The sequence below is a fragment of the Macaca fascicularis genome, chromosome 8 (assembly GCF_037993035.2).
Source record: "Macaca fascicularis isolate 582-1 chromosome 8, T2T-MFA8v1.1".
Classification (NCBI taxonomy): domain Eukaryota; kingdom Metazoa; phylum Chordata; class Mammalia; order Primates; family Cercopithecidae; genus Macaca; species Macaca fascicularis.
In genome coordinates this window covers 15,855,082-15,865,721 of record NC_088382.1, presented here as the reverse complement: position 1 = coordinate 15,865,721, position 10,640 = coordinate 15,855,082, and the positions used below count along the sequence as shown (strand labels likewise).

General features: G+C 47.5%; 1 long non-coding RNA gene across 2 annotated transcripts in view; it reads left to right on the top strand.

Annotated features, from left to right (window-relative positions):
* Nucleotides 1-7,223: 7,223 nt before the first annotated feature.
* LOC135964667 (uncharacterized) overlaps nt 7,224-10,640 on the top strand; it is a 29,964-nt gene continuing 26,547 nt past the window's right edge. For both annotated transcript variants that reach the window (XR_012417090.1, XR_012417091.1), the window contains exon 1: nt 7,224-7,431. This is a non-coding gene — a long non-coding RNA (uncharacterized lncRNA). The remainder of the gene's footprint in view (nt 7,432-10,640) is intronic.

The window sequence follows — 10,640 nt, the reverse complement described above, 5'->3', positions numbered from 1 at the left end:
GTCCCCAACCCTTGCCTCGGTCTCTGAGTAGTTACCTGGGATCAGAGAATAAGGCAGCCCTGCTCTTCTATCCCTCAGAAATCTCTTGAAATTTTGTCCCTGAAGCCTCTCTAAGTGGAGGTAGCAGTTCATCTCATGACACCCCAGAGTTTACTCAGGTAAGTCCTGAGTTATTACACAGAGACAGACATAGCTGTGTTCCTTTTACTTCTGTCCAGAAGATAAAACACCAGCATGATAAAGCAGGCGAACCTGTCAGCCACCATGCAAGCCTTTCCTATATTTGATTCAATGTACTTTTCCAGAAGCAAAATGAAAGTTCTCACAGAGGGGGCTTCCTCTGCCTTGTCCTCAGAATTGGAAAATGTATTGTCCATCAAGGAGCCTCAGTACTGAACCTAAAACTCAAGAGAAAATGTTTCCTGAATAACAAGTGGGATGATGACATGAAATTTTGCAAAACAGGCACAATCTTAACACGATAGGTCTTACTAAGGCTAAATGGCCTTATCCATGGTTGAAATTGACACATCATTATATTAAAAAATCTCCACAAGTGATTGATTTTACTCTGCAGCCAGGGTTTATGTCAAGTGTGAGGATGGTGTCTTGCATTGTCGCTTGGGCTTGGGTGCAGTGGCAAGATCTTGGCTCACTGCAACCTCCACCTCCCGGGTTCAAGCAATTCTCTTGCCTCAGCCTCCCGAGTAGCTGGGATTGCAGGTGCCTGCCACCAGGCTCAGCTAATTTTTGTATTTGTGGTAGAGACAGTTTTTCACCATGTTAGCCAGACTGCTCTGGAACTCAGGAACTCCTGACCTCATGATCCGCCCACCTTGGCCTCCCAAAGTGCTGGGATTACAGGCATGAGCCACCGTGCCAGGCCTAAAACCCCGTGTTTACTAAAAAAAACAAAAATTAGCTGGGTGTGGTGGTAGGTGCCTATAATCCCAGTTACTCGGGAGGCTGACACAGGAGAATCACTTGAACCCGGGAGGCAGAGGTTGCAGTAATCAGAGATGGTACCACAGCAGTCCAGCCGGGCTACAGAGCAACACAGTGTCTCCAAAAAAACAAAAAACAACACCAAAAAACCCCTCAGATATCCAGATAAGAGGATACAGATGTATCCACTGTCATAAATTCTTCACCATGCTACAAGAGGGGAACTGACATTTTGGTGAATCTTTGTAAACCATCAATTTATCTATCATACTTTTATTTCACCAGTAGCATTGACAAAGCTAAGTCCTACAATTCCATTTGAAATTACCCTTAAAAAGAACAGACCTTTAAAACCTACTACACTCACTCTGGGGAAGGAATAAATATGAATTTTTAGCAAATTATATACGTCATTTTACCTTGCTACTTTGGAAATAGTACCTTTATCTTTCAAGCTGTACTGACAACATGTATCTTATAGTCAATGAAAAACTGAAAGTCAAATAAGCGGACAAGCCTTATCAAGGTAACAAACTCAGGGAGAGGCATTGCTGACTCCAACACAGACCTTTCTAAGTGTCACGGCAGGCCATTCTATTCCTCGGGACACCCATCCTGTTCAGTAAAGCACTCAGTGACCACCTAGGAGGCACTGGCACTGCTCTTTGCCCTCCTGTGTGCCTTAAGTGCATTTTCATATTCAGGTTCTTGCACATCCTCTCTGGGGTGGGTTTCCTTGTCCTTTGGGACAATTTTTCTCTCTTCGCAAGTCTGAGACAATCTAGAAAGCAGAAATCATTTCTGCCTTTTCCTCTCAATATCAGCATCCCATTTGCGGATCGTCAATGTGTCTCCGAGGAATAAAAGCTCCGGCTGGAGGAACAGTTTCAATAACCTAGCTTTAATGACATTACGTTGTATTGTCCATTCATTTTAATGTCCTAAAATTTTAATAACCCTAAGGGGTCACCATTTTAGATGAAACTATACCAGGAGATTCCTCTAAGGCCAAGAGCATCCAGCTGCTCCCATGAGAGACTCTACCCCCTACCTCGGGCTGTCCTTGGGGATGAGATGACCCTGGGGCTGATACTCACTAGACCCTCCAATAGACATGGCCACAGTGGGTATCCTGGGTCATCCCCAGACAGTTCTAAAATGCCAGGACTAGGAAAAGACAGGAGGGTGGCTGAGGGCACAACACCCTGTAAAGTTTTCACGGGGAGACCTCAACCTAAAGACATTTTGGTAATATGTGCACTTAGGAAAGATGAAAAGAAGAGAGGCACAAAGATTTTTTTTTACAGTAGAGTGTCAGATAATTTATTCTCCACTTTCCTCTCATATAAAATGTTTGGAAACAGAAAAATATTTTGGCCAAGGTGGCTCACGCCTGTATTCCCAGCGCTTTAGGAGGCCGAGGTGGGTGATCAGTTAAGGTCAGAAGTTCAAAACCAACCTAACCAACATGGCAAAACTCTGTCTCTACTAAAAATACAAAAATTAGCTGGACGTGGTGGTGGGCGCTTATAAGCCCAGCTACTTGGGAGGCTGAGGCAGGAGAATCGCTTGAACCCGGGAGTCAGAGGTTGCAGTGAGCTGAGACTGTGCCATTGCACTCCAGCTTGGTGACAGGGCGAGACTCTGTCTCAACAACAACAACAACAACAACAGCAACAACATAAAAAAATATATATATATTAAAAAACTATAAATTTAAAATTACTACATGTAGATAGTATTTGAAGTCATGGGACTGACTGTAGGTAGAAACAAGAGAAGGCAAGGAAAGTTTTTATATTTATATTTATATATATTACATAAAATTAATATACATAATTATAATATATAAATATATAATATAGGCTGTGCACAGTGGCTTACACCTGCAATCCCAGCAATTTGGGAGGCTGAGGTGGGCAGATCAGCTGAGGTCAGGAGTTCAAGACTAGCCTGACCAACATGGAGAAACCCCATCTCTACTAAAGATACAAAAATTAGCCAGGCGTGGTGGTGCTTGTCTGTAATCACAGCTACTCAGGAGACTGAAGCAGGAAAATCACTTGAACCCAGGAGGCGGAGGTTGCGGTGAGCCCAGATTGTGTCATTGCACTCTAGCCTGGGTGACAAGGGTTAAACTCTATATCAAAATAAATAAATAAATAAATAAATAAAACAAGAAATAGATATTTATGTCTAAATATATAATTATAATACATAAATGTGTATATATACATTTATTATAAATTTATTAATATATGAAATATATTTATTTCTGAGACAGGGTCTGGCTCTGTCACCCAGGCTGGAGTGCAGTGACACTATCAGAGCTCATTGGAGTCTTGAACAGATGGCTCAAGCGATCCTCCCATCTCAGCCTCCTGAGTGGCTAGGATTGCATGCACACACCACCATGCGTAGCTAATTTTAAAATTTTTTGTAGAGACAGGGTCTTCCTTTTTTGCCTAAGCTGGTCTTGAACTCCTGCGCTCAAGTGATCTTCCTGCCTCAGGCTTCCAATGTGTTAGACGTGGGCCACTGCATCTGGTCTAATGCATTTTTTAATTTGCGAGTTTATATTATTTAATATTTTTAAGTACTGAATGTGTTGAACAACCAAGTTGCAGAATTCCCACACAATGGACGGTCAGCTGTCATGTCCTGGTTCAAATTGTCCCAGCACACCAAGGCTAGAAACCTTTCAGCCAACTTCCACTTATGTCTCCCGGGGCAGGACAATGTCACTAGGCCAATCCCCACTAAGAGGGACTCTGGAAAGGCAAGAAACTATTCTGTTCTCTATAATGGAATGTGACCAAAGAGAAGGCAGCTGGGAGGACCAGCTGGGCCCTCCAACCAGCAGCATGCACCATTGACTAACTGCCCTAGAGCTACACCGTGCTGGGCATTTGGGGCACTGTTATGAGCAAGAGTTTCCATTTTTCTTCTCATGGAACCTTCATGCTAGTGGTAAGAGACAATTTTTTTTTTTTTTTTTGAGACAGAGTTTTGTTCTTGTCACTCAGGCTGGAGTGCAATGGTGTAATCTCAGCTCACTGCAACCTCTGCCTCCTGGATTCAAGCAATTCTCCTGCCTCAGCCTTCCGAGTAGCTGGGATTACAGGATTGCACCACCACATCTAGCAAATTTTTGTATTTTTAGTAGAGATGGGGTTTCACCATGTTGGCCAGGCTGGTCTGGAACTCCTGAGCCACTGCACCCAGTCAAGAGTGAGATTTTAAATCAATAAGTATAATTGTGATGAATGCCAGAAAGCAGAATGTGTGTGATGGGGAGGGGACTTAAGTTATTGTCTCATATTTTAACACTTTCATAGGCAATAACTAAAAACTTAGAAGCTTAAAACAACACACACCTTTAAGCCAATTTTGGCAAGCTAGGAGTTGAGCACATTTTAGCGGGTCGTGTGCTTGGGATCTCACGCTAAGCAGCTGGGCTGCATCCTCATCTGAGGCTACATCAGGGCAGAATCCATTTCCAGGTCCGCCGAGGTTATTGGCCGAATTCATTTCCTCGGACCCGCTTGGCAAGGGCCCAGCTTTTTGCTTCCTTGCCTACGGGGCCCTCCAAAGGTCCTTTCTCAGCACAGCATCTCCCTCCTGCAGCGCCTGCAGGCGGAACCGTTCTCTCTAGTGTGCGAAGGTGATGCACTGTGACAGTGACATCCCATTGCTTTCGCCAGGCTCTATGGGTTAGAAGCCAGTCACCGGTTTTGCTCGTACCCAAGGTCAGGAAGATTATGCAAGGGCATAGGTCACTGGGGGGTGGTCAGCCACTTTAGGGTGTGGCTGCCACCACTGAATTTGGTGAGACTTTAAGGGTTGGTAGGAGTTGGTCAAGTACAGGGGTGAGGGTGTGTCAGGCAGGGGTGAGGGCATGGAGGGGGATGCAGAGGCCTGCACCCTGGAATGTCCTTTCACTCCCTGAGGTTTTGTTCTCCTGATCCCTGAGTACATCCCAGAACACGGTGGGGCCCTAGCAGGGGAGAGGTAGGGAAGCATGTGTTGTTCATCCGGGGACCTTGTTAGGCAAATCAGATTAAGGAACAGGCTTTCAGTGGTGGGTGCAAGCTTGGGAGTGATGAGTGTGCAGGTGTGTGTGGGAAGAGCGATGGGGATGGGGTCAGCCCCAGCCACCAAGAAGACTTTAACTGCATCCACCCATCCCAGCAGCCTCCCTGGGTGAGTGCCTTCAGGGTGCAGGTCCTGTTTTACACATGGAATTGAATCAGAGTGGGACACTGCCTTGCCTTAGAGAGGTCACACTTCTTCTCCTTCTTCTTCTTCTGCTTTTTTTTTTTTTTTTTTTCTTTTAATTTGCAACAGATTCTCACTCTGTTGCCCAGGCTGGAGTGCAGTGGTGTGACCTTGGCTCACTGCAACCTCTGCCTCCCAGGTTCGAGCAATTTTCCTGCCTCAGCCTCCTCGGTAGGGTAGCTGGGATGATAGGCACGCATTACCATGGCTGGCTAATTGTTGTATTTTAGTTTCACCATATTGGCCAGGCTAGTCCCAGTCTCCTGGCCTCAAGCGATCTGCCTGCCTCAGCCTCTCAAAGTGCTGTGACTACAGGCGTGAGCCACCACTCCGGGCAAAAGGTCACAATTCATGCCACGTGGGTGGCAGCCACTCAGACAGCACCCCAGCCGGCGCTGGGAGTGAGGGGTGCTCAGTGTCCTAGGAAGGCAGAGGGCTGCATGAGAGGTTCTGGGAGGAAGGACTGGAGGAGGATTTGAGATTTTCACCTGAGCAGCTGGGTGGATGGAGGGGCTGTTCACAGAGAATCACAAGAATGTGAATGAGCAGGTTAGGGCACTAATAAAGCACTCTGTGTTGGCCTGTGGAAAATTTGAGATGCTTCCCTGCGTCCAGGTGGAGCTTTGGGAAAGGTCAGGGCTGGGCATCTGATGGGATGGATGTCTCTGGCAGGCAGCCGAGCATGTGGATGGTTTGTGAAGCCCGGAAGAGCAAGAGATTTCTTGTGGCAGTGCCCACTGCAAATGGAAGGGCATTTGGCCTGAGTCCAGACATATACAAGTTGGGCAGAGAAGGGGGTGGGTCCCTGGGACCCACCGAGGAGCAGCTATGGGAGTACAGGGAAACCAAGGGTGTGGGGTCACATGAAGCAGGAAGCTCAAATAAGATGAGGAAAGAGGTTTTAAAGACGATCAGGTCTGGGGACAGTGGTTCATGCCTGTAATCCCAACACTTTGGGAGGCTGAGGCGAGAGGATAGCCTGAGGCCAGGAGTTTGAGACCAGCCTGGGCAACATAGGGAGACCCCATTTCTATAAATAAATAAATACCATTGGTACTTGGCATTTCAGGCGGGGAACAGCAAACACATGAAAGCTCTGTGGCAGGAAAGGGAAGTGATTAGTGCTCGCTCCTGGTTCGTTTATCAGACCTTAAAGAGATGCAGAGACATTTCAGGTACTCCTTGGCCGAGCTCCTTCAGGGAAGGCCTAGGTTCGCCTCTACTTCCCATCTATTAATTTTTTTTTTTTTTTTTTTCGAGACGGAGTCTCATTCTGTCGCCCAGGCTGGAGCACATGCAGTGGCACCATCTCAGCTCACTGCAACCTCTACCTCCCTGGTTCAAACGATTTCTCCTGCCTCAGCCTTCCCAGTAGCTGCAACCACAGATACGCGCCACCACGATCGGCTAAGTTTCTGTATTTTTAGCAGAGATGGGGTTTCATCTTGTTGGCCAGGCTGGTTTCGAACTCCTGGCCTCAAGTAATCCACCTGCCTCGGCCCCACAAAGTGCTGGGATTACAGGCGCCAGCCACCGCGCCCGGCCCTACTTCACTCCTAACACCCACCATACGTGCTTCCAAATGTTTGCTGAATGACAAGGTGAACGAGTGAATGGGACTACGTGACTTCGGGCAGCAGGCAATCCTATTCCTTGGACCTCAGTTTCCCTTTTTGTAAAGCAAGCCTGTCTCTCGCTCTCTGTCCTAAAAGCCTGAGTTCTGGGCTTGAGATGAGCGCGTCCTGTACAGTAGACTCCAGGTGGACGTTGAGCTGGGTCTTCCAGGAGGCCAGGATCCGGCCAGCTCTTGGGTCCGGTCCTCCCGCGGGACCCCGCACGCCCAGTCCCAGCGCCGCCCCGCCCAACCTCCCTTTGTTCCCCCAGGCCCCACCTTCTCCGCGCAGCTGGCTCCCCCTTGGCCGGGGGGCGGGCCCTGGGCGCCCGGCTCCGCTGGGGGCGGGGCGGCGGGCGGCGGGCGGGGCCGTGTGCACCTGCAGGGTGTGTTTCCGGGCCGCAGCCCCGCGCCAGCTGCAGCTCCTTGATCCGAGCCGGATCCTGAGCGGGCAACACGGGCTGAAGCGGCGCGGCGGCGGCCCCGCCCTGGGGCTCCATTGTTGAGGCTGCGGTGGCTCTGTCGGCTGCTCAGCTGCGCTCCAGTCGGCCCAGGCGCCGCGGCGAGGAGCTAGGGCTGCGAGGCGGCGGCCTGAGGTGAGACGGCGCCATGGGCGACGGGGTCTCCAGACCGGGTGGGCGTCTCTGCCCCGGGTGTGGCGGCTCCGAGCTCGGCTCCGCAGGGTCCGAGCTCCGCTCCGCAGGGTCCGAGGTCGGGATCCGGGGTCCTTGCGCCTGGGCTTTGTCTCGGCCCCGTGTGGCACCGGGGGCTTCGCGCCTGCTGCGATACCGCGTGGGCCCGCGCGGGGAGTCCCGGTTGCCCTGCGGGTGGGGGCCGGTCCCCACTGCTCCCCGGCTCCCCGCGTCTGCCGCGGAGTGGACTGCATGGACCCGGGCGCGGGCTTCTGCCCCGTACCCCGCAGGGTGGCTGGTCCCCGCGTGCGGCAGAGGGGGCCCTGCGAGGACCCACTCGTGGGGCGGGGTACGGGTCACCGCGAGTGGGAGACTCCGCCGCCCTCCCCGCCCTCCCCGCCTTCCCTCGCAGCGAGACTGCTTCGCCAACTCACTGAGGGGACTGCGTGGAGGTTGCAGTGAGTGAAATGGCTGCAGTGCACCCCAGCCTGGGCCATAGAGTGAGACTTCCTCTCAAAACAAAAACAAAAACAATGTACTGGGTCTACCTCCGGCTCTGGAATTTTCCTGGAAGGCCTTCTCTTCTGGGCTTCATTTTTCTCACTTTTGAGGATCGTAAACTACATAATTTCCAAGAATTTTTGCCCTACAGCTTTAATTCTTTCAAGCAAATACAGCAGAGAAAAATTCTCTTCCCCGCAATGGTGTAAATAATGGACGCCTTTGAAAATGTGGATTCTAAAGTGGAAGTTCTTTTTCTTCTTCCCCTTTGTTTCCTTTTAAACGAGTTTAGTTACATGAGTATATACTTTATCTCAGACTTAAGGACAAGTATCTATGATGAAAACTTAAGTAACTTTTTGGCAATATCTTGCATATTCTTCACAATTGTGTTTTATGTGCAGCATCTTCCCTATATCCAGTTGATTTGTTTTTTTCTCATTAATGGAGTTGTTGAGCTCAGAACTTTTCAGGAGCATTTTGTTGATCTTTTAAGTGTCATGTGAAATATGTTCCAATTTAACATTTTATTTTGTTGACTAAAATGGGAGTAAATGGAAACTTGAGAGTGCCTTGAGTAGATGTACTTGGCTTGTGTAATGGTTTGAAGCATAGTTGAAAATTACCACTTGTTGCCAGGTGTGGTGGCTCACACCTGTAATCCCAACACTTGGGGAGGGCAAGACAGGCAGATCACGAGGTTAGAAGATGGCTAATCTGGCTCATACAGTGAAACCCCGTCTTCACTAAAAATACCCCGTCTCCACTAAAAATACAAAAACTTAGCTGAGTGTGGTGGCACACGCCTGTAGTCCCAGCTACTCGGGAGGCTGAGGCAGGGGAATCACTTGAACCCGGGAGGTGGAGGTTGCAGTGAGCGGAGATTGCACCACTGCACTCCAGCCTGGGCGACAGAGTGAGACTCCATCTCAAAAAAAAAAAAAAAAAAAAAAAAAAAAAAAAAAAAATGCACTTGTAAAAAATTGCATCACATGTTGAATGACCTATAAAGGAGCTACAATTCTAAGGTATATGGTAATTAATTCTTTAAAATAGGCCGGTTGCTGTGGTTTACACCTGTAATGCCAGCGCTTTGGGAGGCTGAGGAGCGAGGATCACTTGAGCCCAAGATTAGAAGCTGCAGTGAGCTATAATCATGCCACTGCACTCCAGTCTGTGTGACGGAGTGAAACCCTTTCTCTAAAAAATAAAAAGGTAAATAAATAATTTAAAAATAAAATACTAAGCTCCTTTCCAATTTACCTGTTTGGTAAGGTGGGAATTTGATGTGTTTGAGTTTCTTAAAACCATGTGTCTCTGTAGAAAGGAGACACAATTTTCTCTGCTATTCCTAGTTATTTGGATGATTATAGGGATTAAAAATAGACATTTGGTCAAGTCTTGAGCTACTGAATTACAATTTTTGCTTCGCTCAGTAGGATTTTGCCTTTATTTTGATTTGCATTCTTAGATTAGGAAAATATCTTTGTTATATGCCCCATACACTTTGTTCTTTTGGGGAATCTGATCTTAGGAGAGGGCTTCAAAACGCGACCAGATTTTCTTTATTGTTTTCTAGATTTTATTAATGTCTTAATAAAACTTAACTAGTTAATGCTGCTTCTATGTCGAAGTATTTTTCATTTAGAGTAGGCTTGATTTTTATATGGATTAAATGAAAGGAAGTCTCTCACGGAAGGGGACATATGGGTATGGAGAAGACAGAGGGTGTGTGTGTATATATATATATATATATATATTTTTTTTTTGTTTGTTTGTTTGTTTGTTTGTTTGTTTGTTTTGGAGACAGAGTTTTGCTCTGTTGCCCAGGCTGGAGTACAGTGGCAGGATCTCGGATCACTGCAAGCTCCGCCTCCTGGGTTCACTCCATTCTCCTACCTCAGCCTCCCAAACAGCTGGGACTATAGGGGCCTCCCACCACGCCTGGCTAATTTTTTGTATTTTCAGTAGAAACAGGATTTCACTGTGCTAGCCAGGATGGTCTCCATCTCCTGACTTCGTGATCTGCCCGCCTCAGCCTTCCAGAGTGCTGGGGATTACAGGTGTGAGCCACTGCCTGTGGCCGACAGAGGATTTATTTCTGAGCTCTATATTTCAGAGTTCTTTTCTCTAGCCCTGGCCTGGGTCCCAAACAGGGAACTTAATTCACTCTATCACTGAAGTATACTCTTGCTTTGATGCCATTGGTATGTTGTCCTAGAGATTTGCTGTGGCTGCTAGGAGTGTTTCAGAGTTAAGAACTGATGCAACCTCTCTTTTGTCAGATTTTGAGTCTATAAACCATCTTGTTTCCTTTAGCGTTATCTCCCTGGAACTGGAAGGTCAGAGATGAAGTTTTCTTAGATTATAAGTCTCAGCCTTTGCTATCTACCTTCGTCTGTCTCCCATATCACCTGCTGTTTTTTTCCCCGTTTTTCATTTTAATGTTTTTATTGGATAGGTGTCTATTATTGCAGGCTACCTCAAAACATTTTTGGATATTGACAGGATATAAGTATGAATAATATGTAAAAGATAACTTATTCTAGTTCTTTTGAGCAGAGGATTTGGTTTCGATATGTGGCCCTATTAAAACTTTTGTTAAGCCCAAGTACTTGCTGAACTTCAGTTCCCTTACCTATAAAATGGAGTTAGTTGTTAGTAATACCTGT